A 27,255-nucleotide genomic window follows, 5' to 3' on the forward strand; every position below is an offset into this window, starting at 1 on the left:
ATGTAATGTTAAAATCAATTTGTTAAATCATAAACATATTTTAGATAACAGTAATTTTGCACAGAAGGTGTGTCCCTCAACATGCGTTCAACCCTGTTACCCAAACCTTTTTAGATTGGCACAGGAAGTGAAAAAACTGTAAGTCAGATGACACACAGTGGAAGTGACATCAGCAAGCCATGTGCTATAGTGCCATGGGTAGACCAAAACTAAGTCCTCTCTTTTATTTTTCATATTTTTACAATCTTTTCAGTCTTAAAAGAGTGTGGCATTCTGGCCACTCAACCCTGTTACTGATATTATCAGAATAAAGCATATTCATTTAAAAGTTATCTTTCTTGCATTAGATATCCAAGTTTGTCCTTACCTTGAAAGTAGCATTACATGCTACATCTAGCAATACCTCCTGAGGTTAAAGCTCAAATTAGCATTGATTTTCAACCCTGTTACTTTCAACCCTGTTACTATAATTAGAGTAACAGCAGGGGTAATTCTTCATTGGAAAATATTAATTTGATGCCTAGCTGGGCAAATCACTTTTTTTGATGGTTTATTATCTGTTTTTCCTAAATACATAAAAAAATAAAATAAAATAAAAGGTTCATTTTTCAAAAATGTTGGTGTCTAAATTGTCCTCCAATTCTGGAATGACCGGCGTTATATTTGTGCCTCTATCCTGAACACGCAATGAAACATGTTGAGCATAGAAAATGCTATTGAGCGCGCACTTGAACATTTTTGAGAACAGAGAAATATATTTTCTCTCATAAAACTCCTGCTCCGTGCGCAAGCAGACCGCTGCACGCGCTCTCTCTCCCTCGCTCGCTCGACCTCTCCAGCCTGTGCGCGCTCAAGTTGTCACAGCGTTACAAATGTGCCACAAAACCAACCAATCGGAGAACTCGAGAAGGTCAATTCTGATTGGCTGGTCCAGCGCCATGTAGAGAGAAGAGTTGCGACAGCGGAAGTCCAAAATGCTTGATCGTCACGTGGTTCTACCTCATTCACACCATCGCAACTCCGGTTCAAGCTCCGTGCTAGAGCTTTTCAGGTTCAGAACCAGTTCTTCGGTTTAGCTCTGGCTCTTTTCACACCGCCCAGAGTCCGACTGGTAATGCGTCGTTGCGTCATCGTTTGCGTCATGACGTAACCGTTTGCGTGCCTGCTTCATAAAGCCAAACCGCGCGGATGAAATCAGTTGCATTCATTTTTTATGGCTCTATCTGCAGCTTTTCCGGAGTCATTTCTGTGGTTTAGTTATATTCTTATAAAAAAGTGTAGGGGAGAGTGGGGTAAGTTGAGCCATTTTTTAGTTATGCTGTCCTCTAAGCAAGGAGAAATGACACATAGTAAAAATGAAAACACACACCTATAATTCAGGATGTCTCCTATCAATGGCAATGATAATAATTAATATTTGATCAAGGGCAGTGAAAATATAAAAAGGTCTTGTGGCTCAACTTGCCCCAGTGTTGGGGTAAGTTGATCCAGGTCAGGGGGTAAATTGAACCACTGTTCAAACCTGGGCATACCTACAACACATCTTAAAGGTAACTATAAACATTTTCTCCATTGAAAAACTGGCTCAACTTACCCCAAGGCCCATGGTTCACTTTACCCCATAGCCACCATTTTAGAAAAAATAGCCTAGCATTAAAATTCAGAGTCATATTTAGCTTAATGATTCACATGGTTTAATACGCTGCCAACACATCAACATATACAATATATGTTTAAACCTGGACACTTTTTTTTTTACATGACAGCCGATATAGCTGACATCTAGAAAATTTACTTTGACAAGCAAAAAACGTTTTTTTGTAAAAATGTTTACTTACCAGACCACAATGAGTATCTATAGGTTACTTACGTAACCCCGGTGTTCAGAGTAACATGAAGTGAGATGTCTCACTATGGGATGCGCCTCATCGCGGAGCAAACAGAAGCATCAATCTCATTACGCCAATCCTGATTGGCTGGTGATCTTGACGTCAGCGTCAGGGAATTCACCCCCTATAAGTAGCTTGCGCCACGACGCATGCGTCATTCAAAATAGCTCTGACTCAACCAGGTGCCCAGCACTGCTTGAGTTACACTGGGAGCAGAACGGCCAGCCTGTTAAGAGGCGGACAAAAGTGAGTGGCAAGGACCAGCTCGCCGCTGTAACAATGTCTTGGATGGGAGACATCCTGGACAGAGCCCAGGATGCAACCAGACCCTGAGTCGAAAGAGCTCGCGGACCCGAGGGTGCCTGCGAACTCTGACTCGTATGGGCCCCAAAGCAATTGCTTCCACAAACCAGTGGGACAGCCGTTGCTTAGTAACAGGCTTGCCCTTATAAGGGTTAGCCCAGGACACAAAGGGGTTGGTCATTATGACGAAGCACCCTTGATCTGTCCCTGTACGTGCGTAAAGCACGGGCTGGACACGGCAAATCCGGCCGCTGTTCCCCGGAGGAATACAGTGGCGGGGAGGATGCCTCAATGTCAAATATGGACCTGAACCAACCGCCTTAAGATAAAGGCAGGGTTGGGCTTCAACCACACTCTGTTTGCCCTGTGGCGAACCGAGTGCCTGAAGACTGTACAGATAGCGCATGAGTGCCACTGGCTCGCTTGGCAGCTGCCAGGGTCAGCTTCATGTCACACTGTATTCAAATTGTACCACTCACGGGCCAGGCCCATAGAGCCAAGTGCTCTGGGTGTGGGTGAAAGATCGCCCCCCCCCTCTTGGGACAGTATGTCCCTGCGTAGTGGGAGCTGCCATGGCTGCCCGCACAGCAGCTGATATATCTCCGCTAGCCAGTACATAGCTGGCCAATGCGGAGCTATCAGGATAAGTGTGTGGCATTGCTCTCTCACTCTGGCCAGAGTTGGGGGTATCAGAGCCAGGGGTGGGAACGCGTACAGAAGGCCCGGGGGCCAATCGTGCGCGAGTGCATCCACGCCTAACGGTGCATTTAGATCGCGCATCGAAAAGAATAGCTGACACTGAGCGTTGTCTTTCGATGCGAACAGATCCGCCGCGGCTCTGCCGTAACGCACCCACAGCTGGCTCACAATCCTTGGATGTAGAGTCCAGTCTGCATAAAGTGGTACACCTCTGGACAGTAGATCTGCCCCGAGGTTCATCACTCCCGGTACGTGCGTCGCTCTCAGAGAGAGGAGACGTCTACCGTTCCATAGGATCAGTTTGCGTGCCAGCATGTGTAACTGGAGAGAACGCAAACCCCCTTGGCGGTTAATATACGATATTGTGGTCGTATTGTCTGTCCTCACGAGGACGTGATGTCCCCTGAGGAAAGGCAGAAAGCGTTTTAGGGTGAGAAACACAGCTAAAAGCTCCAGGTAATTTATGTGCGCCCGCTGGAGGTCTCTGCTCCAGAGACCCCTCACCGGGCGACCTTCATAAATACCTCCCCAACCTGTCAGACATGCGTCCGTGGTGACCACTTTCCGTGAAAGGACAGCACCCATAGGCACACCTCGTACTAGAAAAGTCGGGTGCAGCCAGTGGCGCACAGGGTTTAGTTTTAGGGCGGCCACCCAGCGCTGAAACTCCCTCATGTGTAAGCGTCCCAGTCGTACGACCAGGATGGCTGATGCCATGAGCCCCAGTAACCCCAGGCATGATCTGAAGAGAACATGTTTGCGTAGCTGGAAAAGAGCGAGACAAGCTCTGAAAGCGTTCACTCTTTCCGCTGACAGGCGGGCTGTAAAGGGCACCGAGTTTAGGCGTAAACCCAGGAAGAGTATAGTCTGCGCGGGGCACAACATGCTCTTCTCTGTGTTTATTATGAAACCCAGGTTGAGCAGGTGCTTTACGAGGACATTTGTCTGCGTAACAACCTCCTGCTCCGACAGTGCGAGAAGCAACCAGTCGTCCAGGTAGGTCGCCAGGCGAATACCCTGTTGTCTTAACGGGACTATCGCGGCTTCCGTACATCGTACAAACACCCTTGGACTGAGAGACAGACCGAAGGGGAGTACTCTGTATTCATAACAGATCCCTGAAATGCGAATCTCAGATATTTCCTGTGTGGGTAATATACTGGGATGTGAAAATACGCATCTTTCAGGTCGTAAACCAGTAAACCAGTCGTCTTGTCGCACGAGCCGCAGCAGAGATGTGTGAGTGAGCATTCTGAACTTATATATTTTTAGATATTTGTTCAGAGCCCTCAAATCAAGTATTGGCCGAATTCCGTTCCCTCCCCATTTGGGAACGAGGAAGTATGTCACGATTCTATCACGATTTTCATGTTATGTCACGTTTGTAGTTTTGTCTGTGTTGGTGTTTTTCTTGTCCTTGGGTTTTATTGTGTAAAGTGTTCACCCCCGTTTCCTGCCTGTCTGCTTTCTGTCTGTTTCCCTCCCTGATTACCCGATTGTGTTCACCTGTTGTCCTTGTGTTTCTCCTCCCCTGCCCAGCTGTGTCTTGTTCTGTGATTACCCTTCTGTGTATTTAGTCTAGTCTTCCCCTGTGTTCCATGTCGGTTCATTGTTTCCCCTCCATGTTATTCCACGGTCTGTGTTCCTTGTGCTGCTTTGGATATTTTGGATTCTGCCTTGTTTTTGCCACAGCTTTATTATTTAATAAAGCTCGCTTTTCGTTATTCTGCATTTGAGTCCTACCTGCTTCACCTTTTCGTAACAGAATGAACCGACCAAATTTGGACTCAGCAGATATCGATGTTTTGGCCCCACAGGCGGAATGTCTTGGGTATTCTCTGGAGTACATTTTTTACACCTGGAAGAACGCCTCATCTAGACGGGGTAAAGAGGCTGCTTTGAAGGAGGCACGCCGGGAGGTTGCTCGCAAGCCCTGGCTCAGGAGCTTGTTGCCGGAGTGGCTACAAACCTTTTCAAGTAGCCCTGAAGAATTGGCACAAGCTTCTAACCCTTTCCTGGGATCCAACTACTGTCCTGTTGAAGGTCCACTGAGTCTCCAAAAAGCCTCTAGGAGACGCAGGGCCAGGATTCCAGCCCGTGCTCCAACAGCCATGATCCCGGCTTCAGTTCCGGTTTCCACAGCCATGGATCCATGCACCAGTACCGGCCCGCAGAGCTATGTTTCCTTGCTCGATTACCTGGCCCACACAGCCATGGTCCAGGCCTCTGTTCCGGTTCCAGCGGCTCCAGTTCCAACCTCAGACCTTTTCTCAGGAACCCGTCTGGCGTTTGGAGGTCCACGGAGCCTCCAAAAGGTCTCTGGAAGATGCAAGGCCAGGATTCCAGCCAGGATTCCAGCCAGGATTCCAGCCCGTACTCCAGCGGCTCCGGCCCCAGTTCTGGCCCCAGCGGCCATGGTTCCGGCCCTGGTTCCGGCCTCAGCAACCATGGTTACAGCCCCAGTTCTGGCCCCAGCAGCCATGGTTCCGGCCCCAGTACTAGTCCCATCTCTAGTCCCTTCCCGATTCCCTTCCCAAGTCCCTTCCCAAGTCCCTTCTCTAGTCCCTTCTCTAGTCCCACCTCTAGTCCCTTCTCTAGTCCCATCTCCAGTTCCCTCTCGAGTCCCCTCTCCAGTCCCCTCTCGAGTCACCTCTCGAGTTCCATCTCTAGTCCCTACTCAAGTCCCGCCTCTAGTCAATTCCCTAGTCCCATCTCTAGTCCCTCCTCTAGTCACTTCTCGAGTCCCCTCTCCAGTCCCCTCTCGAGGTCCCTCCTCTAGTCCCTCCTCTAGTCCCCTCTCTAGTCCCTCCTCGAGTCCCCTCTCTAGTTCCCCTCTCAAGTCCCCTCTCGAGTTCCCTCCTCTAGTCCCTCCTCTTGTTCCTCCTCTAGTCTCTCCTCTAGTCCCCTCTGGAGTTCCGTCTCTAGTTCCCCTCTCGAGTCACGTCTCAAGTCCCTACCCAATGTCCTGGTCTGTTGGAGGTTCCGCTGGGGGTCCTGCCAACTCCATGTCCTGTCCCGTTGGAGGCCCCGTCGACTACTCCTCTGCCGGGGGTCCTACCAATTGTATGTCTGTCCCGTTGGAGGTCCCGCCGTCTACTCTCCTGCCGGGGGTCCTGCCAGCTTCTTGTCCTGTCTCATTGGAGGTCCCGCCGTCTACTCTCCTGCCGGGGGTCCTGCCAAGCCTATGTCCTGTGCCGTTGGAGGCCCCGCCGACTACTCTCCTGCCGGGGCTCCTGCCAACCCTTTGTCCCATCTCGTTGGAGGTCCCACCGACTGCTCTCCTGCCGGGGGTCCTGCCAACCCTTTGTCCTGTGCCGTTGGAGGCCCCGCCGACTGCTCTTCTGCCGGGGGTCCTGCCAGCTCCTTGTCCTGTCCCGTTGGAGGTCCCGCCGACTACTCTCCTGCCGGGGGTCTGCCAACTACTCTTCTGCCGGGGGTCCTGCCAACCCTTTGTCCCATCTCGTTGGAGGTCCCGCCGACTGCTCTCCTGCCGGGGGTCCTGCCAATCCTATGTCCTGTTCCTCTGGGGGTCCCGCCGACAACTCTTCTGCCGGGGGTCCTGCCAACCCCTTGTCCTGTTCCGTTGGAGGCCCCACCATCACCTGTCTCACCGGGGGTCCTGCCAACTACTGGTCCTCTTCCGTGGGGGATCCTGCCGAAGCCTGTCCCACTGGCTCCGGTTCCTGTTCGGCCGACACCGGGTCCTGCCCGGCCTCCGTAGCTGTCTGGTCTTCGCCCTCGAGCCCGGCCCCCTGAGAGCCGCGGTCTTCTCCCTCGAGCCCGGCCCCCTGAGTGCCGTGGTCTTCGTCCTCGGGCCCGGCCCCCTGACTCTTCCTGCCGCTGCTTTTGCCCTCATGCACGGCCCCCTGAGTTTGCCCGCTGTGACCTTCGCCCCTTTTTTAACTTTGCCTTGCCCCCAGGCCGTCCACCCGAGACCCCCTCCTTGGTCTCTGCCTTGCCCCCGGGCCTTCCGCCCGAGACCCCGTCCTTGGTCTCTGCCTTGCCCCTGAGCCTTCCGCCCGAGACCCCCTCCTTGGTCTCTGCCTTTCTCCCGGGCCGTCCGCCCGAGACCCGTCCTCCGGTCCCCCTCCACCCACCCTGCTGGACCTTCTTTTTTTTTTTTTTTTGGGACGTCTGGGATCCGTCCCTTGAGGGGGGGGTTCTGTCACGATTCTATCACGATTTTCATGTTATGTCACGTTTGTAGTTTTGTCTGTGTTGGTGTTTTTCTTGTCCTTGTGTTTTATTGTGTAAAGTGTTCACCCCCGTTTCCTGCCTGTCTGCTTTCTGTCTGTTTCCCTCCCTGATTACCCGATTGTGTTTACCTGTTGTCCTTGTGTTTCTCCTCCCCTGCCCAGCTGTGTCTTGTTCTGTGATTACCCTTCTGTGTATTTAGTCTAGTCTTCCCCTGTGTTCCATGTCGGTTCATTGTTTCCCCTCCATGTTATTCCACGGTCTGTGTTCCTTGTGCTGCTTTGGATATTTTGGATTCTGCCTTGTTTTTGCCACAGCTTTATTATTTAATAAAGCTCGCTTTTCGTTATTCTGCATTTGAGTCCTACCTGCTTCACCTTTTCGTAACAAAGTACTTGGAATAGAAGCCGCCCTGACTCTGCTCGGCGGGTACAATAGATATAGCCCTCTTTTCTAGGAGTGAGAGAATCTCTCTCTCCAGAATATGGGCTGACTCTCCTCGGGCCTGCAAATGCAGAATGCCCGAGAAGCGAGGGGGGGTGACAGCGAATTGGAGTCTGTAGCCCCGTGTTACTGTCTTGAAAACCCAAGCAGATGATGTGAGCATCTTCCACTGCATGCTCCTTAGAGCCAGTGGAGATGTCACAGCTCTTCCCCTCTGAGTCTCTATTTGTTGTGTTATGGGGCCCTCTAGTGTCTGAACACAGTGGTGCCCCTTTTCGACAATCCCCACCGACACTGCGCATGCGCATGACGGTGGTGCCTTCACAACCCCAGCCAGCACTGCGCATGCGCGTGACGGTGGTGCCCTTAAAGCCCCAGCCGGCACTGCACATGGGCGTGGCGGTGGTGCCTTCACAGACCCGTCTGTAATCTGCCTTTTGAGAGATGCCGTAGCTGCTCTCAGAAGGGGGACAGTTGACGGGCTGTTTATTGGTTTTATTGTTTTTCTTTTCATTTTTTTTGAGCTGCGCCCTTGGCCTGAAGCCTGGATGCGTCAGCGGCAAATGTTTTATGACAGAAAAATCAACAAATGTGTGACATGTGTTTGTGCGGACTTGAGGATGGTGTTGAGGCATCTCTCGAGGCGGCGGGAACACAATCAGAGCTGGGGAACCGTGGACTTCCAGGGAGAAGGAGGGGCTGTCACGCCGCTCGCTTCTTCTTCCTCGACTGCTGGCCGAAATTCTGGGTTGGCTGCGCCTGAGCTGCAGCCGGAACCGGAGATTTTCTAGGCCAGCTCGCCCTTGTCTCCAGCCTGGGCTGGGGACTCGGGGCGGGCTGCGACCTCTGCGTCTTCGGTGCTTTAAACCGAGCAGGGTTCGAGGCAGCTTGGGCGAAGGACTGCTGCTGCGAAGGCTTACCCGACAGGTCCTCGCAGAGCTCCGCTTGGTAAGCGGTTAGCAGCGAGGACACATTCAGGGCCCTGGCGGACAACGCTGCGGCTTTGTAGGACCGTTCAGTCATTGTCGACTGAAATCGGTCCGACTTTGCTGGCAGCGTGGGGTTCCTGCTTGGTGACAGGCCCATCCTCGGTAGGAGGTGGGCCGCTACCAGCGGTTCCATGGGCGGTATGCGGAGCAGGCCGAGCTTCTCCATTCCGTCACAGTCTAGGGAGGAGGCACCCTGGATTGGGGCCTTGTTGCTGAAGGGCCACCTCATCCAACATCTCCGGGAAGACCGGAAGGAGTTGCCTCTTTGTCAGCGCTGCTTGGGGAAAATGTTTCCCTTCGTAGCGGGACCTGGAGGTCTCCTTGGCCATTTCGGGCCACGGGATGTCTAGTCTGGACGCGGCACGCTGACACACGGCCTGCAGGTCCATGCTCAGACAGGGCGAAGCTGGTGTGCTATCGCCCGGGAGAGCAGCCATCACTGCCGTGCTCGCTACCGTGGTGTCGATAGTGAGGGAGCGAGCTAGCAACAGGTGTGTTGCTAGCTTAAAAAAATCAGACCTACCTTTCTTTCTGCAGGTCACCCTTGAAAAAGAGATCTTTTGATCTCAAGGGGCTTTCACCTGGTTAAATAAAGGCTACAAACAAACAAGAAGGGCGAGGTCGATTTGAATACTAACTGGCGTTAGTATTACCGTCTTCCTGCAAAGCAGAAGGAGTAGCCGGCGAGCGCCCGTCGACCGAAATGGATATTTGGGTTCAGTCTGTGGACAGTTAAGCTTGTCCGGCTACTATAGAGATGTGCTCTGAAGCGAGAAGAGGTGTTTGAATGACGCATGCGTCGTGGCGCAAGCTACTTATAGAGGGTGAATTCCCTGACGCTGACGTCAAGATCACCAGCCAATCAGGATTGGCGTAATGAGATTGATGCTTCTGTTTGCTCCGCGATGATGCGCATCCCATAGTGAGACATCGAATGGAGTGTTATGAATGAGAACTCTCTTTCACAGGCAATGAGAAATGGGTGGAGCTTGCATAATTTCTGGTCACTTGATTACAACTATTAGGCGTTGCCTGGTTACAGGGGGTGGTTCAATTTACCCACTGGCTCAACTTACCAACTTACCTATGTATAGCCCATTTCTGAATAATATATAATTTATATTTATAAATTATTAATGAATTAATGTGTATATGCAACATTTTAACTTTGCAGGTGAGGTGATAATGGTGGAGCTCATTTAACTCTCTGTATGGGTCTTTAATTAAGTCTGAAGATGACAAATGCCAAATGGCCTTTAAGGTGCTTACACACCAAACTGACACCAAAGAACACCAAAGAACACGTCCCGACCAGCTGGTCCTGACCATACAGTCTATGGTCCCGACGGAACGTCACCTCACGTCTCCTGCGTCTTGGCCATGTTTCACACTGGAACACACCGCAAAGACTTCAGCCAACAGCCAAATTGTACATACAAACTGCGCATGCGTGAGTGGCATAAACCAACCCACTGTTATAATCACACTCTCGACCTTGTTCTGACTTATGGTATTGAAATTGAGCAACTATTAGTCGAACCGCATAATCCTGCTTTATCCGACCATTTCTTAGTAACTTTTGAAGTACTGTTACTAGACTACAAAGCATTAGTCAAAAGCTCTTGCAGCAGAAACCTATCTGTTAGTGCTATAGCCACATTTAAGGAAGAGATTCAACCAATACTTAACTCGATAGCATGTCTGCATGTAGGGGAGGAAACTTATACAAAATGTACACCACCCCAAATTGATCATGTTGTTGATAGTGCTATAGATGCGCTGCGAATAAAATTAGACTCTGTTGCTCCTTTGAAAAAGAAGAAAATAAAACAACATAGATTAGCTCCATGGCATAATGCCGAAACCCGCAAAATAAAGCAAAAGTCTAGACAACTTGAAAGGATATGGCGTTCCACTAAACTTGAAGAATCTCGTTTAATTTGGCATATTACTCTCAATGAATATAAGAAAGCACTGCGTAAAGCGAGAGCAGCCTACTACTCTTCATTAATAGATGAGAATAAGAATAAAGCAAGATTTCTTTTCAGCACTGTAGCCAGGCTGACAGAGAGCCACAGCTCCATTGAGCCTTCTATTCCCTTAGCACTCAGTAGTAATGATTTTATGTGCTTTTTTAACGATAAAATTGTTACTCTTAGAAACAAAATTAATGACCTCTTGCCTTCGACCAGAAAAGTGTTATCAACAGCTCCCGGAATCGTAAGTTCTAATATTACACTAGATAGTAAACTAGAATGCTTTTCAGCCATTAACCTTGAACAATTACATTCAATGATTCTCTCTTCTAAACCATCAACGTGCATGTTAGACCCAATTCCAACTAAGCTGTTGAAGGAAGTTTTTCCATTAATTAGCACTTCTTTATTAAATATTATGAATATGTCTTTATTATCAGGCTATGTTCCACAATCATTCAAAGTAGCAGTGATAAAACCGCTTCTTAAAAAGCACAACCTCGATCCAGAGGTTTTAGCCAACTATAGACCTATTTCTAATCTTCCGTTCCTCTCAAAAATTCTTGAGAAAGCGGTCGCAAAACAGTTGTGTGATTACTTAAAAAACAATGATTTATTTGAAGATTTTCAGTCTGGCTTTAGAACACATCATAGCACAGAGACAGCTCTGGTTAAAGTCACAAATGATATTCTAATAGCCTCAGACAAGGGACTTGTCTCTATTCTTGTTTTGCTCGATCTTAGTGCTGCATTTGATACTATCGACCATGATATCCTATTGCAAAGACTAGAGCACTTAGTTGGCATACAGGGAACTGCTTTAGGCTGGTTTAGGTCCTATCTATCTGAACGCTCTCAGTTTGTACGTGTTAACGATGAATCTTCCACGCAAACCAAAGTTAGCCATGGAGTGCCACAGGGCTCAGTGCTCGGACCTATTTTGTTCACATTATATATGCTTCCGTTAGGCAATATTATAAGGAATCATTCTGTAAACTTTCATTGTTATGCGGATGATACTCAACTATATTTATCAATCAAGCCTGATGAAATTAATCATCTAAATAAAATTCAAGACTGCCTTAAGGACTTAAAAACGTGGATGACCTTAAACTTTTTGATGTTAAACACGACCAAAACTGAAGTTATTGTACTTGGCCCGAAGAATCTACGAAACAAATTATCTAAAGACATACTAACTATGGATGGCATTAATTTGGCCTCCAGTGAGACTGTAAGGAATCTTGGTGTTATATTTGATCAGGATTTATCCTTTAACGCCCACATAAAATCAATTTCAAGGACCGCCTACTTCCATCTACGTAACATTGCAAAAATCAGGCATATCTTGCCTCAAAACGATGCAGAGAAACTAGTCCATGCATTTGTTACTTCTAGGCTGGATTATTGTAACTCTTTATTATCAGGGAGTACTAAGAAGTCAATCAAGTCGCTTCAGCTGATTCAAAATGCTGCGGCTCGTGTACTAACCAGAGTTAGGAAAAGGGACCACATTACTCCTGTTCTGGCTCCCTATAGAACACAGGATAGAATTTAAAATTCTTCTTCTCGCCTACAAAGCCCTTAATGGGCAGGCGCCATCTTACCTTAAAGAACTCATTATACCCTACTGTCCTACTAGGGCATTGCGTTCCAAGAATGCAGGGTTGTTGGTTGTTCCTAGAATCTTTAAAAGTACAATGGGAGCCAGAGCCTTTTCTTATCAAGCTCCACATTTGTGGAATCAGCTTCCAGTTTGTGTTCGGGCGGCAGACACCCTATCCGTTTTTAAGAGTGCGCTTAAGACCTTCCTTTTTGATAAAGCTTATAGTTAGGGCTGATTAGATTCAGCCCCTAGTTTTGCTGATATAGGCTTAGTTTGTCAGGGGACATCTTACTTCTTCCTTCTCTCTGTCTATACCCGTGTACACTCATGTTCCGATTAACCCAGCTTCCCCAAATGTCTTTCTTTTTGGTGTCTATATACGCTGGGATCCGGAGTCATGGATGATCCTGCGGTCCTGTGTCCTGGATCGCGAGCGCTGGATCTTGAGTCGTGGCTGTGGTCCTGGATCATAGGTCCTAGATGGATATCCTCGTGGATTCATCTTCCTATTATACACACATGCATTTCCAAACATTTGGACTACCTATGTTGCAAATGTATTATCTTTTCAATTTACACACGGCATCTATTGCATGTCTGTCCGTCCTGGGAGAGGGATCCCTCCTCTGTTGCTCTCCCTGAGGTTTCTCCCATTTTTCCCTTTAAACTGGGTTTTCTTTGGAAGTTTTTCCTTGTACGATGTGAGGGTCTAAGGACAGAGGGTGTCGTATTGTCATACTGATATTCTGTACACACTGTGAAGACCACTGAGACAAATGTAACATTTGTGATATTGGGCTATATAAATAAACATTGATTGACATTGATTGATTGATTGATTGGCAATAACTCTCCTTACCAGCAGGCAGCGGTAGTGTGTATTTGTTATTCAAAAGAGGCCACAACTCGAAGACAGACTGCATGATACACCGAGAGAAGAAGTACAGACTGCGTGATATAAACAAACAACAAATAGAGTGTGCGTTCCATTTTCACTCTACAGCGAGAAGCTCATGGCTTTCCCGAACCTGTGTCGAGCTCGAGTTAAATGAAATCTCGGATTTGCCTTCTTAATAGTTTGTTTGGATCCCTCACTTCCGTTTCGCTTCTCATGCACTGATTCTCGAGCTGAACAGCCAATCAGAGTGATTTATTTGACCGACAGCCGTCGGCACAGCCGAAAAGACACGACGGACACACCAATCTGAGTAGGGCGACAGGACGCTCATCGTCGGCCTGACATCCATCAACAGCCAAAATCGGCTTGGTGTGTCAGGGTCTTTATAGGAGAACAAGTGAAACACACCATTACCGATTATGTATTTCTCTGGTTTTTAAAATAGTTGGAAGCATTTTTGATAATGTTAATACACAACACAACAACATATATAGTTGTTTTGTGTGTAAGTCAAGTATTTTTTTTAACACTTGCAGAGTTGTGCCATTACCTTCTCCGGCCAAGGTAGAGGTCACAACTCCAGCTCGGTAATCTCTGATCTTTAAGTTCCCTCTGAATATGGCCATCAAAGGGTAGGATCAATAACTTTCCCATTAACATGTGAAAGGGTTTCAAGAACCTCTGTACCAAAATCCTCCAGCTAAAAAACAACAAAACATGGCTTTCCTGGATCGCCTCTTTAGATTTAAAGGGGAGGTCGGTAATTGGTCACAGGCTTAAACAATCATCAGGTGCCTACATGATTTGATTGATGTAATCATTCCTATTGTGTGAGGAATTGCAGTATCTCCTTCTCCTTTTTTCTGTTTGTTTGTCTATCTGTTTGTCTGTCTTCCTGGCTGGGCGTGGTTGACCTACTTTCCGTTTTCCGCCAACTCACCTCCGCTCCTGTTTCTCATCATCACTGATTACCATTACTCACCTGCTGCTGCTTAAAACTCCGGTTCGATCATCAGACTTCGCCAGTTCTTCGTATACTCACAGTGGTAAACGCCAGTTCCGGCTGACTAGTATTGCTAGTCTTTTTGTATACTCTTCCAGTTGGATTTTTCATATACTAATCCTGTTCTGTTTCAGATACTCCATATTCCATTCCGTCCTGCCTGCCACGTCCAGCCCAACCTCCGTCTCAGCCCTGCTCCACGTTCTTCCCACTCTGTTGAGAGTTTGCTTTGTCTCCTGCCTGTTTTTTGAGGAACGTAAATAAATCCAGTTTTTTTTGACACTTCACCTAAGTCTCCGTCCCAAGTGTTCTTGCATAGCGGGTTCAAGTTTTGAGTCTCTTTACGAGGAGCGTAACATATTGTTTATAGGCCTACTGTGGAGAAAGTAAATGGTTTACAATAATATCAATAACCATGAAACTTTTCAAGTTGATGACTTATTTTGAGACAAAAGTGTTTGGTATTGTCGAGGGTTAAGAGAACAAAGCTTCCTTTAAAAAATCTTTGAGAATTTAGAAAGCGATTAAACTGGAAAGCCTGGTGTGTGTGAGAGGTGAAGATTTCACGTGAGATAGTATGCGAAAAAAAGGCCTTTAAATATATGTGTTTCTTTACACACTTTAGGAGAATAGGCTAAATATGTTTAGGATGTTTAAGGAAACCAGACAATTATTTTGTATTAGACATTTTCTACAGATGCAAATAGACATAGCAAAATAAAAACTTACAATTTGAAAGTTTTCTTTTCACAAGTCTAAAAGAACTGTACACAATCTTAAAATTGACCAAGGCATGACAAACTATGTATTTTTACCTGAAGTGTCTTGCCTTAACAGAACCCTTCCCTAATGTACTCTCATGTAATTGATGGGTGAGAAAGTCCACGGGGCCTACGCAATGGGTCAGTTTCCAATCACTCTACAAAAACATACTAAAAAAAACACAAAGGCAATACATTCTGTTAACAGTCAAACTAATGTTGAACGCATAATCCTTTCATTTGAAGAAGAAATAAAGCAGATTGACAAAATGTATAAAAAGTAAAATATGAAAAGACTTGAATGATTTCGAAACAATGAATCAGGTCTTTGACCTATGCGATGACTCAGGTAAATTATGGTTAACTAGACTTAATTAAAGCCTATTAAATACACAGCCCGGTGAGGCAACTCTGAAAGATTGCAGACAAACGATTGACAGGCCCACAATACAGCTGGCCTCCACATCCTATTCTCATATACCGAGGCATTAGTACCATTTGAATATGTGCAGGATGTACTTGAGCAGCAGGACTTAGAAGAAAAGAAAGCAAAGGAACCGCATAAAGAGAAGAATGGGAATTTTGTATGTGACAAGGAAAATAATGGAGCGCCCTCCCCCCCCACTTGTCCTTTCTTTCTCCACAGAGACGAGGCTGCCTGACAAGCTGGCCATTAGGAAGGTAATTGTACAAGCTGTATAGAGTGCTTTCACTGCGCCCTTACACCTCTTGAACATCATGAAGCCTTGTTCTGTCCTCTTAGTTAATATTAAAAGAATACGCAGCCTGGAAAAGACTACATACAAGCATATGACAGCCGGTCTATCAAACGCACTGTTCAGGTCAGCATTGCTCTTTGAACTCAGAAGTGTCAGTCAGCGGTTCAGCCTCAACAACACTGTCATCAACTCTTTTTAATGTTTGGTTCATAAAGGAGACTTTAGTTGATCTTTTGTTCATCGTTTATATGGTTTACATTTAGATGTATGTAGTATGCACACCTGTTTGTGTGTGTGAGTTATTGCCTCTAATTCATGAGGCAGGATATAAGAAAAAAGGTCACCATCGGGAAACCATCGGGACAAGAGGGAATGGAGAGGAAATGAGATCCAGCAGAAGAGATTACGTGTAGGCGTGGGTTAAAGAGAGAATACTTCTATCAATGGAGAGCTTCTAAACTGAAAGACAACTACAACAAATGTCATGTTTTAGTTCATGTGTTGGAGGGCGTTTGAGTGCATTTTATGCATAGACACACACACATACAAAACAGATTTTTAATGTGTTTTTGCATTAAAAAGCCTCAGGTTGCCTTGAGAGGGAGGATTTGCTGCTGTAGGCAAACTCAAACCATGCTTCTCTGCTCTATGTTATGCTATTGTTGTTCTCTCCTTCACCCTCCAGTGTCTCTTTCTCTCACTTGTCCTTCTTCTTTAATAGCCTCTATTCTGGTTTCTCTCCACCCCCCTACTCAAACAAAACTAATGTTCTGTATATTTTCAACAACAACCGAAGCAGAAAGAATAATAATAGTGTGTATTTTGTTTTTCATCCACATTAAACTTTGGAAATAAAATCAGACAATAAAACATATTTGTAGCAATTATTACATTCTTTGTGATACTAATACATGATCTTTTATGTATAACTATTTTTTGTTGGTTTTAAAAATGCTTTTGTTTCACGTCACCAGATTTGTATCTCTTGATAGAACGGTTCATATTCACTATGTTACGCTAGAATCAAACAATCTAATAAATATATATATATAAATCCACGGTAATTCCTTCTCATGTTACTAACCACATGTTGCACTTTAATTTCCTTTAGATGGTGGAAAGTTACATTAATTGATTTGATAAGGCTGGGCTCAGATATAAAAAAAATAGAAAATTCTGTCTGTTCTATAAGAAATATTCTATGTATTATTATTTTGAAATTCACTGTGCAGCATGACCTTTATGCAGAATACAACACTGCTTTAACATTCATCTGCTGAAAGGACAACGTTTATGTGGATAACAACTGCTTGATTCTATTTGACATCCTTTGTTGCATGTATTGCCCCTCGTTTCCTCTATGGCTCTTCACTGTAACTATCCAATATAAGCAAAAATGTCTAAGGAGATGTCTTTTCAAGAGAAAATCTGAAACATCTGAGACAAATTCTTATTAAAAGCAAAGAATTGGATGTAATTTGCAATTGTCATATTTTGAATGTTTGCCTTCGATTGCTTGAAGCTGACAGAAGGAATAGCTATAGTTTTATTGTACAGAACCTATACTAAAAATATATATTATATTAAAATGTTGTAGTTACAATATTGTCCTTGAAGAAGCCTGAATATGACTCACAAAATAAAGTTCCTCTTAGTGCATGGCTTTGTTGTTAAAGGGGTCTTATTGCTGTGGCAATACAATATACTTTGTGGTGCATGTAACATGAAAAAAGCATTAGAGACCAATTGTTTAAAAAAGTGTTTTCCGCTTGGTCTCTCCAGCTCTATCTTACATCGTCGGCTCAAAAGTAGGGTGCCAATTCTATTTCTGTTTGGATTGTTTTTCTGCTATCTTGTCAGGTAAAGAACTTAAAAAAGAAGTAACAGGTCGATCATAGGTGTATTTACAGCAAGTAGTTATGCGCTCTCTCTCTTGCGTGCACACACACACACACACACACACACACACACACACACACACACACACACACACACACACACACACACACACACACACACACACACACACACACACACACACACACACACACACACACACACACACACACACACACACACACACACACACACACACACACACACACACACACACACACACACACACACACACACACACACACACACACACACACACACACAAAAAGCAGCTATATCAGATGTAACACTTGAGAGCAGGGTTATGCTTGCTGTGGAGGAAAAATGATTTACAAATTATACAAACATTTAAAATGACTAATTCATTTATTCAAACTCACACACATGAGAAACTAGTCTTGGGTTTCTACGGGGACATTATCAAGTCTTATTATTGGACCCGATCAGAAATGGTCCAGCTGTTGCTCGCCCATTAGAATGCATTATCACACTCTTGCAAATGTCTTCCCCTGTAATCATGTTTGTTTTCTATTGACGCAAATGCTGCCTAATTGTGTTTTATTGAGCTTCCCATAAGGTTAGAACATTTAAATATTGTATCTAGTGGCTGAATTATTCAATTTTAACATTAGGAAGAGTGGTTTGGTAGTAATAATTATTCTGCTCCCATTTCTTTTAAATCAGCAGCTAACAAGGAGAATGCAAGTTCATTTTTTCCTTAAGATTGTCAAGGTTTAAACAAACCTGGACAAAATATGAAATGTAATGCATCATCACTGTAGATTAATACTCTTATAGGTTTACTTTACAATCATATGATCATCTCATGTAAACAAATGTTACTTTGCGGTCTCTTTACTGTCTATTAATTTGCATCCCCCTTTATCTTCTTGCAGCCCTCTTAAATTACCCCTCCCCATCTTCGTGTTGAAACCTTCTGCTTTCAAGCTACTCAATTCAATCATCCGTTACTGAAGAAAACTGAGAAGCCTCTCACTCTGAAATCCAATTGAATGAGTCTTAATACCACAGTGGATGAGGTGAAAGGAGTGAAGAGGAGAATGAGGAACAGGAGGGAGGAAATTATAAGCTAAATAACAAGCATGGAAAGAGGGTGGGAGAGGGTGCAGACAAAGCTGAGAGGAGGCTGAGGTAGAGAGGTGGAAGGTGGGGGGTTGCGAGGAAAGATAGAGGAGTGTATTAATTGTACCACGAATATACTCATCATCCCCCTTTTCTCTTATTTATGTCCTTGCACAACATGAGCTGCTGCATACAATTGATGGCCTCATGGATTCATTATTAAATGGTTGCTTGGCAGAAGTTAAAGATACAAAAATCCGAAGCAGGATTAGAATTAATATATGGAAGAAATGAAATTCGATGTATTTAAATGACCTATCATTCGATAACAGGGGTGGTTAGAAAGATAGACTTTGACTCAAATACTACAGATGCACGTCTGAATGTATCTGTTGCACAAAGCTGCTAGTTAAAAAAATGTGACTTATGATTAGTAAAACAAAAATATATCAATTAGCCTTAAATCCCAAAGCAGTGCCGACCTGTATAACTAAGGCTGTGGCAGGTCCCAGCACTGCTGCTAACTCGTCAGTGAGGTTCAGCGTAGTTTCATTTTCATTTCATTTCAAACCTTTATTTATGAAGTTGAATCCCATTGAGATCATTGATCTCTTTTTCAAGGGTGACCTGCTGAAATCAGACAAATAAAAATGATTGACAATTTCCTCACTAATGTATGTTTCTTATATATGGCCTATTGCCGTCTCTAAAATATAATGTCCTTCTCATTTACACAACATTGTTATAAAACCACACATCACGAGGAGACACACACATGATGTGTATTCACTTTCTTTGCACACAACCTCCCACTCATCGTACTGTAATTTGCGTTCTCATTCATAACACTCCGTTCGATGTCTCACTATGGATGCGCCTCATCGCGGAGGAAACAGAAGCATCAATCTCATTACGCCAATCCTGATTGGCTGGTGATCTTTTTTTTTTTTTTAATAAAATAAACAGACATTGCTCCAGATAACAGAACATACAACAACACATGTAACAACAAACAACTAAACAAAACGTAACGGGTGACTTCCTAAGACAGCTGATTATGACATACATAGGACATTTCATACACAATACATTATACATTACACAGGAGATGCCATATTGACAGGGTCAGATAGGAGGGCTGCGGACAGTGAACCGCAATCAATACAGATGTATTTATTATAAACGTTAGTCCTTAACATATATCTCTGTGTATATTACCATTCAAACATCTTTTAAAAGTTGAACAAACCCCACACAGCTCAGTAAAGACTGAAATGTTGACTTTATTTGATCATTTCAGTAAAAACTAACGTTCATATTTCTCTCTTTGATTATAATACTGATGAACGTTCAGAACAAAGCACTGTGGAAACTTACCACCTACGTTTTAAAATGCTTAATAAGCACCGTAACTTTCATGATATCATTTCTCGGTCATAATCGGTTGTTTCCGTGAACGGCCGACTGTTGAGTGACGGCAAATGCTGCGGCTGCAAGGCATTGTGCGGCAGCATTTTCGCTTCTCCTGTCGGTTAGGGAGGTCCAGTGGTTCCTAAGCTAAAGGAGGTTATAAAGGAAGTTTGAAACCTCCTTTCCTATCATTCTCATCATTCTAGAGAATTCGAACGGCACTTATCATGGCTGCCACTGAGGGACTTCCGGGTCATTTCACTCCTTTAGGAAGGTTCCTAAGCTAAATGGACTATTCGACTTCAGCCATAGACTGTAGGTCCGAACGAAAGGCTTCTCGTTTTGCGCCGTTCCCCCGTTCAAGTGAATTCGCCACCAATCATATTTCCACTCTCGCGCCAGGACCGGGGGAGGGGTTACATGACGTGCATCTTGTGGTGCATTCACTTGCACTCGGACATTAGAGACTTTCTCTCATAAATGTCCGATGAGCCACAACTTTTCTTTCAAAACAAAGATGCCAACTGGGGTGGCAGCCGGGGTGGCAAGGCTATTGTTTAGGGTGGCAGTTGCCACCCCATGCCACCCCGGTAGATCCGCCACTGGGTGTACGGTTTAACCATGTCCTGGATGTAGGAAGGGCCAGATCCATTGGCAGCATGGTACACAAGTACCATTGTCTTGAAGTGGATTCTAGCAGTTATTGGAAGCCAGTGGAGGGAGCGGAGGAGCGGCGTGGTGTGGGAGAATTTAGGAAGGTTGAAGACCAGGCGAGCAGCTGCATTCTGGATGAGCTGCAGAGGTCGGATGGCACATGAAGGTAGACCAGCCAGGAGGGAGTTGCAGTAGTCTAGGCGTGAGATGACGAGAGCCTGGACCAGAACCTGCGTCGCTTTCTGGGTCAGCTGGGGACGCATCCTCCTGATGTTGTAAAGCATGTATCTGCAGCAGCGGGTTGTAGCAGCGATGTTTGCAGTGAAGGACAGGTTGTTATCTAGGGTCACACCCAGATTCCTTGCAGTCTGAGTCGGGGAAACAACAGAGGTGCCAATGTTGATTGTTAGGTCAAGAGTGGGACAATGTTTTCCCGGAAGGAAAAGCAGTTCAGTCTTGTCAAGGTTGAGCTTGAGGTGATGATCAGACATCCACTGAGAGATGTCAGCTAGACAAGCAGAGATGCGTGCGACGACCTGGGTCTCTGAGCGGGGAAAGGACAGAATTAATTGGGTGTCGTCAGCGTAGCAGTGGTATGAAAAACCATGCGGGCTAATGACCGATCCGAGCGAGTTTGTGTACAAGGAGAAGAGGAGGGGACCAAGAACAGAGCCCTGAGGGACCCCTGTAGTTAATTGACAAGGGTCGGACTCGGACCCTCTCCAATGGCGCATTTCCACTGCAGCGGGTAGCCCCGTTTAAGCGTCCTGGACCGCCCTCAAGCGGCCAGGCCAGTTTTTGGTGGCATTTCCATATAGCCTAGTACCGGCTAGCGGGTACTTTTTCTCTCTTTTTCCGGCCCCATAAAATCGTGGTTCTATCAGACCAGGCCAGGGCTGTGACGTCAACACTCGACTGCTGATTGGTCAGAGAGAATCGTCACAAGATCGCGCGCGAGATCATCCCTCGCGTCACATATATATCAAGAAGCAAGCTTGCAGCATTTTGTAAACGGAGGAGCTACAAAAATGGCAACGTCGAAGAAAAGCACACCGTGGTCGACCAAGGAGGTGACGACGTTCCTACATCTCATTGGGGATGATAAAATCCAGCGGGAGCTCGACGGAACAACGCGAAATGTGAAAGTGTTCCAGGATGTCTCTGCACAGATGTCCGAGCGCGGATTTTCGAGGACTTTCCTGCGATGTAGGGAAAACGGAACGGCTTTACTGGAGTCCCTGCAAGGTACGCTCACTTCTAACAAAGAAGTCTATTTTATCCTTACATTAATGTTCGACAACCCGTGCTTTTATGGAGCCCCAAAGAGCTACATAGCTAGCTAAGGCAGATAGCCTAGGCAGATAGCCTTAGCTAGAGCTATTGTTTGCTAACACCATATGTGCCATTGTTTACGTTCAGTTTTTCTTTTCTATAGTTGTTGTTGCTATTTAGTATTGTGCTGCAGTAGTTTGTGGAATTAACAAGTCATTTTGCTGTTCTAGATGATTACATTGGGACTCGTGAGGAGGAACATTCCCGAACAACGGGTGATGGCAGTGTTCCGTCCACATCGCCATCGAATCCAGAACGGACCCCAGCCGAAGAATCGACACCGACTCAACCACCAAGACCGAGTGCCATCACGACACCGCAGCGTGTGGTTCTAGGTAAGAAATAGAAATGGCAAAACGACTGGAATTGTGTTTTTGTTTTTTTAAACCGTGGATCATCCATCGTCAGTAATTAAAATAAGCTATATCACTGTGTGGAAATGCTCTGTTACAAGTGAAGTCTTAGCTAGTAAGCAGCTAGTACAGTTGTGTGTGACATCCTATCATATACATATATTCATATTCATTATCAACAGGCTGGACATAATGTAATTCACTTTCACAATCATTGTAAACATCTAGGGCCAGAACTTTCTTTAGTTCACCTTACTGTTGTTCTGTTTATACATGTTATTCTTATATCCTTGTGTGACCTGTACCTGTCCTGTGTGTTTTCCTTATTGCTAATTATTATCTTATTGTCACCCAGGCAAGAGGAAACGAGGAGGAGAGGATCGGGCCCAGCAGGAACGGCACCATGACTGGGCAGCCGACGTGGCCCGTCTCCTCCCTGATACTTCAAAAAACCTTAATAGTTATTGTACATATTATATATTTGTTATCTAGTTAATTTGTAAATGCAACATTTGTACTTCCTTGTTTATTTATTTTCTTTAAAATGTTCATTTTATATTTACAATTCCATGTATATTTATGCTGGCTGCAATACAGTTTTACATTTTTTATTTGTATTGTTTAATGGCATGCCTTTTTGATACAACATTTGTATTTGTATACTGCCATCAATAAAGTACTTCTTTGACTTATCTTATCTCTTGTTGATAATGAATGGCACCCAACATAAAAAAATCATAAACATACATGAATTTATAAAGCAATAACAAACACCATCAGTTAGGAAAAAGCCCCTTACTTTTAAGAGATTTAAAGCAAGAAATTGAGTTTTCTAGCTTGAGGTCCTACTCTAAAACATTATTACATGTTTATTTTGTAATAGTATTAAGAATACATGATAAATACATAATACATGTAGAAATTGCTCAATTGTAATACCCTCGTTCTACTAGACTCAAACAACACATTCCTTATATATTTCAAAGACGAGAGAACAAAATAAACCTATAACCCATTCAAGCAAGCTTTTAACATGTCTAGAAGAAAGATTGAGGTTATATTTAATATTATTTTATGTTGTGGATACTTTAGTCTCCATCCATGTTTACAATTGTCCACACTATTTTACACTTGCATTTATGAATATAGTTTTGCTGTGTTTTACACTTTAGTATTTATGTTTATAGTTAGCTTTGATATTTGCTTAATTGATTAGAAAGATTTTCTTTTCATGATCTGATATTTCCTCAAATGTTATTATGGGGTAGTACTTACTGGTGCTTGAATTTCAAATATTCAATTCAGATAATATTTGTTTAAAACATTTGACAAACACATGTATATTGAAAAAAAAAAGGATTTATTTATGTTCAATACAATGAATACAATACAATGCTTGCTGTGATCACTTTCCTTCTTGCTGTGATAACAAGCCACACACCAAGAAACAAGTAAACGATCGCTTCCACATCCTCCATTGTTGTGTGTGTTTTGTGAGTTATGTCGCATTGAAGATGACGCCACTGCAGTTTTACCCAGCGTCGCTCCGACCAAAAAACTGATCGCCCCGCCTACACTGCGTTGCTACCCCAGGTCCTAAACTGTAATGGAAATGCGCCACGGCCTCGGCCGGCCAGCGAGGCAGCCAGCGAGGCAGCCCGAGGCCTGAGCGAGGGACGCTTAAACGGGGCTACCCCGTTGCAGTGGAAATGCGCCACAAGTAACCCTGTAGGTGCGGTCTTTGAGGTATGAGGTGAGGAGGGAATGTCCGCCGCAGAGATTGAGCCCCGCACTGTGTCGGTCTGGGGCTCATCAACAGCGGCAGCTGCGGAACCGGAGTCCCGCACCGTGTCAGGCTGGGACCCGGTGGCGGCAAGAGACGCGAGAACGGAGCCCCACGCTTTACCAAGCTGGGGCTCCCGGCTGGACCTCACCATGGTTTCGCCCGCGGAGGATGTCCTGGAATTGGATTATATGGAGGACGAAGAGGGTGCCTCTGAGTTCCTCCTGTCTGATTCGGATGAGCAAGAAGACGATATCTTCGTGTCATCGGCTCAGGCTGAAAAGCCGGGAGTGATGGCTGCTCTCCCGGGCGATAGCACACCAGCTTCGCCCTGTCTGAGCATGGACCTGCAGGCCGTGTGTCAGCGTGCCGCGTCCAGACTAGACATCCCGTGGCCCGAAATGGCCAAGGAGACCTCCAGGTCCCGTTACGAGGGGAAACATTTTTCCCAAGCAACGAGGACAAAGAGGCAACTCCTTCCGGTCTTCCCGGAGATGTTGGATGAGGTGTCGGTCTCGTGGAGAGACCGGCCCTTTAGCAACAAGGCCCCAATCCAGGGTGCCTCCTCTCTAGACTGTGACGGTATGGAGAGGCTCGGCCTGCTCCGCATACCGCCGATTGAACTGCTGGTGGCAGCCCACCTCCTACCGAGGATGGGCCCGTCACCAAGCAGGAACCCCACGCTGCCAGCAAAGGCGGACCGATTCCAGTCGACCATGACTGAACGGTCCTACAGAGCCGCAGCGTTGTCCGCCAGGGCTTTGAACGTTTCCTCGCTGCTAACCGCATACCAAGCGGAGCTCTGCGAGGATCTGTCAAGCAATCCTGGACTGGCCGTTCTGGACGAGATGGCCGCGATCACAGACATTTGTCTCCGTGTTCAACGCTGCGCCGTCCAGGCCACGGGCAAGGCAATGGGGATCATGGTGGTGCAGGAAAGAGCTAGATGGCTCAACCTCACCAACCTCCCAGACCGGGAAAAGGAGGATGTGCTAGACATGCCCATCGTTCCCGAGGGGATTTTCGGCTCCGCTCTCGCCTCCATGCAGAGGAGATGCGAGTCGAAAAAGAAGGAGGACGAGGCCCTCCACCTCTGTCTCCCTCGAAGGGTCCAGCCGCTGCCTTCACAGCGGCAGTCCTTCGCCCAAGCTGCCTCGAACCCTGCTCGGTTCAAAGTACCAAAACAGCAGAGGTCGCAGCCCGCCCCGAGTTCCCAGCCCAGGCAGGAGACGAGGGCGAGTTGGCCTAGAACATTTCCGGTTCCGGCTGCAGCCCAGGCCCAGCCAACCCAGAATTCTGGCCAGCAGTCGAGGAAGAAGAAGCGGGCGGCCTGACAGCCCCCCTTCTCCCCTCTGTAACAGAGCTGGAAGTCCACGGTTCCCCAGCTCTAGATGTGTTCCCGCTGCCTCGAGAGATGCCTCAACGCCATCCTCAAGTCCGCAAAAACACATGTCACAATATTGTTGTTGTTTCTCACATAAACCATTTTCCGCTGACGCATCCAGGCTTCAGGCCAAGGGCGCAGCTCAAAAAAATTAAAAGAAAAACAATAAAAAAACAATAAACAGTCCGTCAACTGTTCCCCTTCTGAGAGCAGCTACGGCCTCTCTCAAAAGGCGGATAATAGACGGGTCTGTGAAGGCACCACCGTCACGCGCATGCGCAGTGATGGTTCTGAACAAATATCTAAATAGATACAAATTTAGAATGCTCACTCACACATCTCTGCTGCGTCTCGGGCGACAAAACGACTGGTTTACATCAGTCGACCTGAAAGATGCGTATTTCCACATCCCAGTATATTACCCACACAGGAAATATCTGAGGTTCGCATTTCAGGGGATCTGTTATGAATACAGAGTACTTCCCTTCGGTCTGTCTCTCAGTCCAAGAGTATTTGTACGACGTACGGAAGCCGCGATAGCCCCGTTAAGACAACAGGGTATTCGCCTGGCGACCTACCTAGACGACTGGCTGCTTCTCGCACAGTCGGAGCAGGAGGCTATTACGCAGACAAATGTCCTCGTGAAGCACCTGCTCAACCTGGGTTTCATAATAAACACAGAGAAGAGCATGTTGTGCCCGGCACAGACTGTACTCTTCCTGGGTTTACGCCTGAACTCGGTACCCTTTACAGCCCGCTTGTCAGCAGAGGAGAGTGAAAGCTTTCAGAGCTTGTCTCGCTCATTTCCAGCTGCGCAAACATGTTTTCTTCAGATCATGCCTGCGGTTACTGGGGCTCATGGCGTCAGCCATCCTGGTCCTACGACTGGGACGCTTACACATGAGAGAGTTTCAGCGCTGGGTAGCCGCTCTAAAACTAAACCCCGCGCGTCATGGCGCGCGGAGAGTAATGGTTACTGTCGGGCTGCACCCGACTTTTCTAGTACGGGGCGTGCCTATGGGTGCTGTCCTTTCACAGAAGGTGGTCACCACGGACGCATGTCCGACAGGCTGGGGAGGTATTTACGAAGGTCGTCCGGTGAGGGGTCTCTGGAGCAGAGACCTCCAGCGGGCGCACATAAATTACCTGGAGCTTTTAGCAGTGTTCCTCACCCTAAAACGCTTTCTGCCTTTTCTCAGCGGACATCATGTCCTCGTGAGGACAGACGGGTTTGCGTTCTCTCCAGTTACACATGCTGGCACGCAAACTGATCTTATGGAGCGGCAGACGTCTCCTCTCTCTGAGAGCGACGCAGGTACCAGGAGTGATGAACCTCGGGGCGGATCTACTGTCCAGAGGTGTACCACTTTATGCAGACTGGACTCTACATCCAAAGATTGTGAGTCCGCTGTGGGTGCGTTACAGCAGAGCCGCGGTAGATCTGTTCGCATCAAAAGAAAATGCTCAATGTCAGCTGTTCTTTTCAATGCGCGATTTAAACGCACAGTTAGGCGTGGACGCGCTCGCGCACGTTTGGCCTCCGGGCCTTCTGTACGCGTTCCCACCCCTGGCTCTGATACCCCCAACTCTGGCCAGAGTGAGGGAACAACGCCACACACTTATCCTGATAGCTCCGCACTGGCCCACAATGTACTGGCTGGCGGAGATATATCAGCTGCTGTGCGGGCAGCCATGGCAGCTCCCACCACGCAGGGACATACTGTCTCAGGCGGGGGGGGCGATCTTTCACCCACACCCAGAGCGCTTGGCTCTATGGGCCTGGCCCGTGAGTGGTACAATCTGAATACAGTGGGACTCCCTCAGAAGGTGATAAACACTATTCAGAGTGCAAGAGCTTCCTCCACCAGGTCTCTTTATG

Source organism: Pseudochaenichthys georgianus, chromosome 9, assembly GCF_902827115.2.
Source record: "Pseudochaenichthys georgianus chromosome 9, fPseGeo1.2, whole genome shotgun sequence".
NCBI classification, from domain to species: Eukaryota; Metazoa; Chordata; class Actinopteri; order Perciformes; family Channichthyidae; genus Pseudochaenichthys; species Pseudochaenichthys georgianus.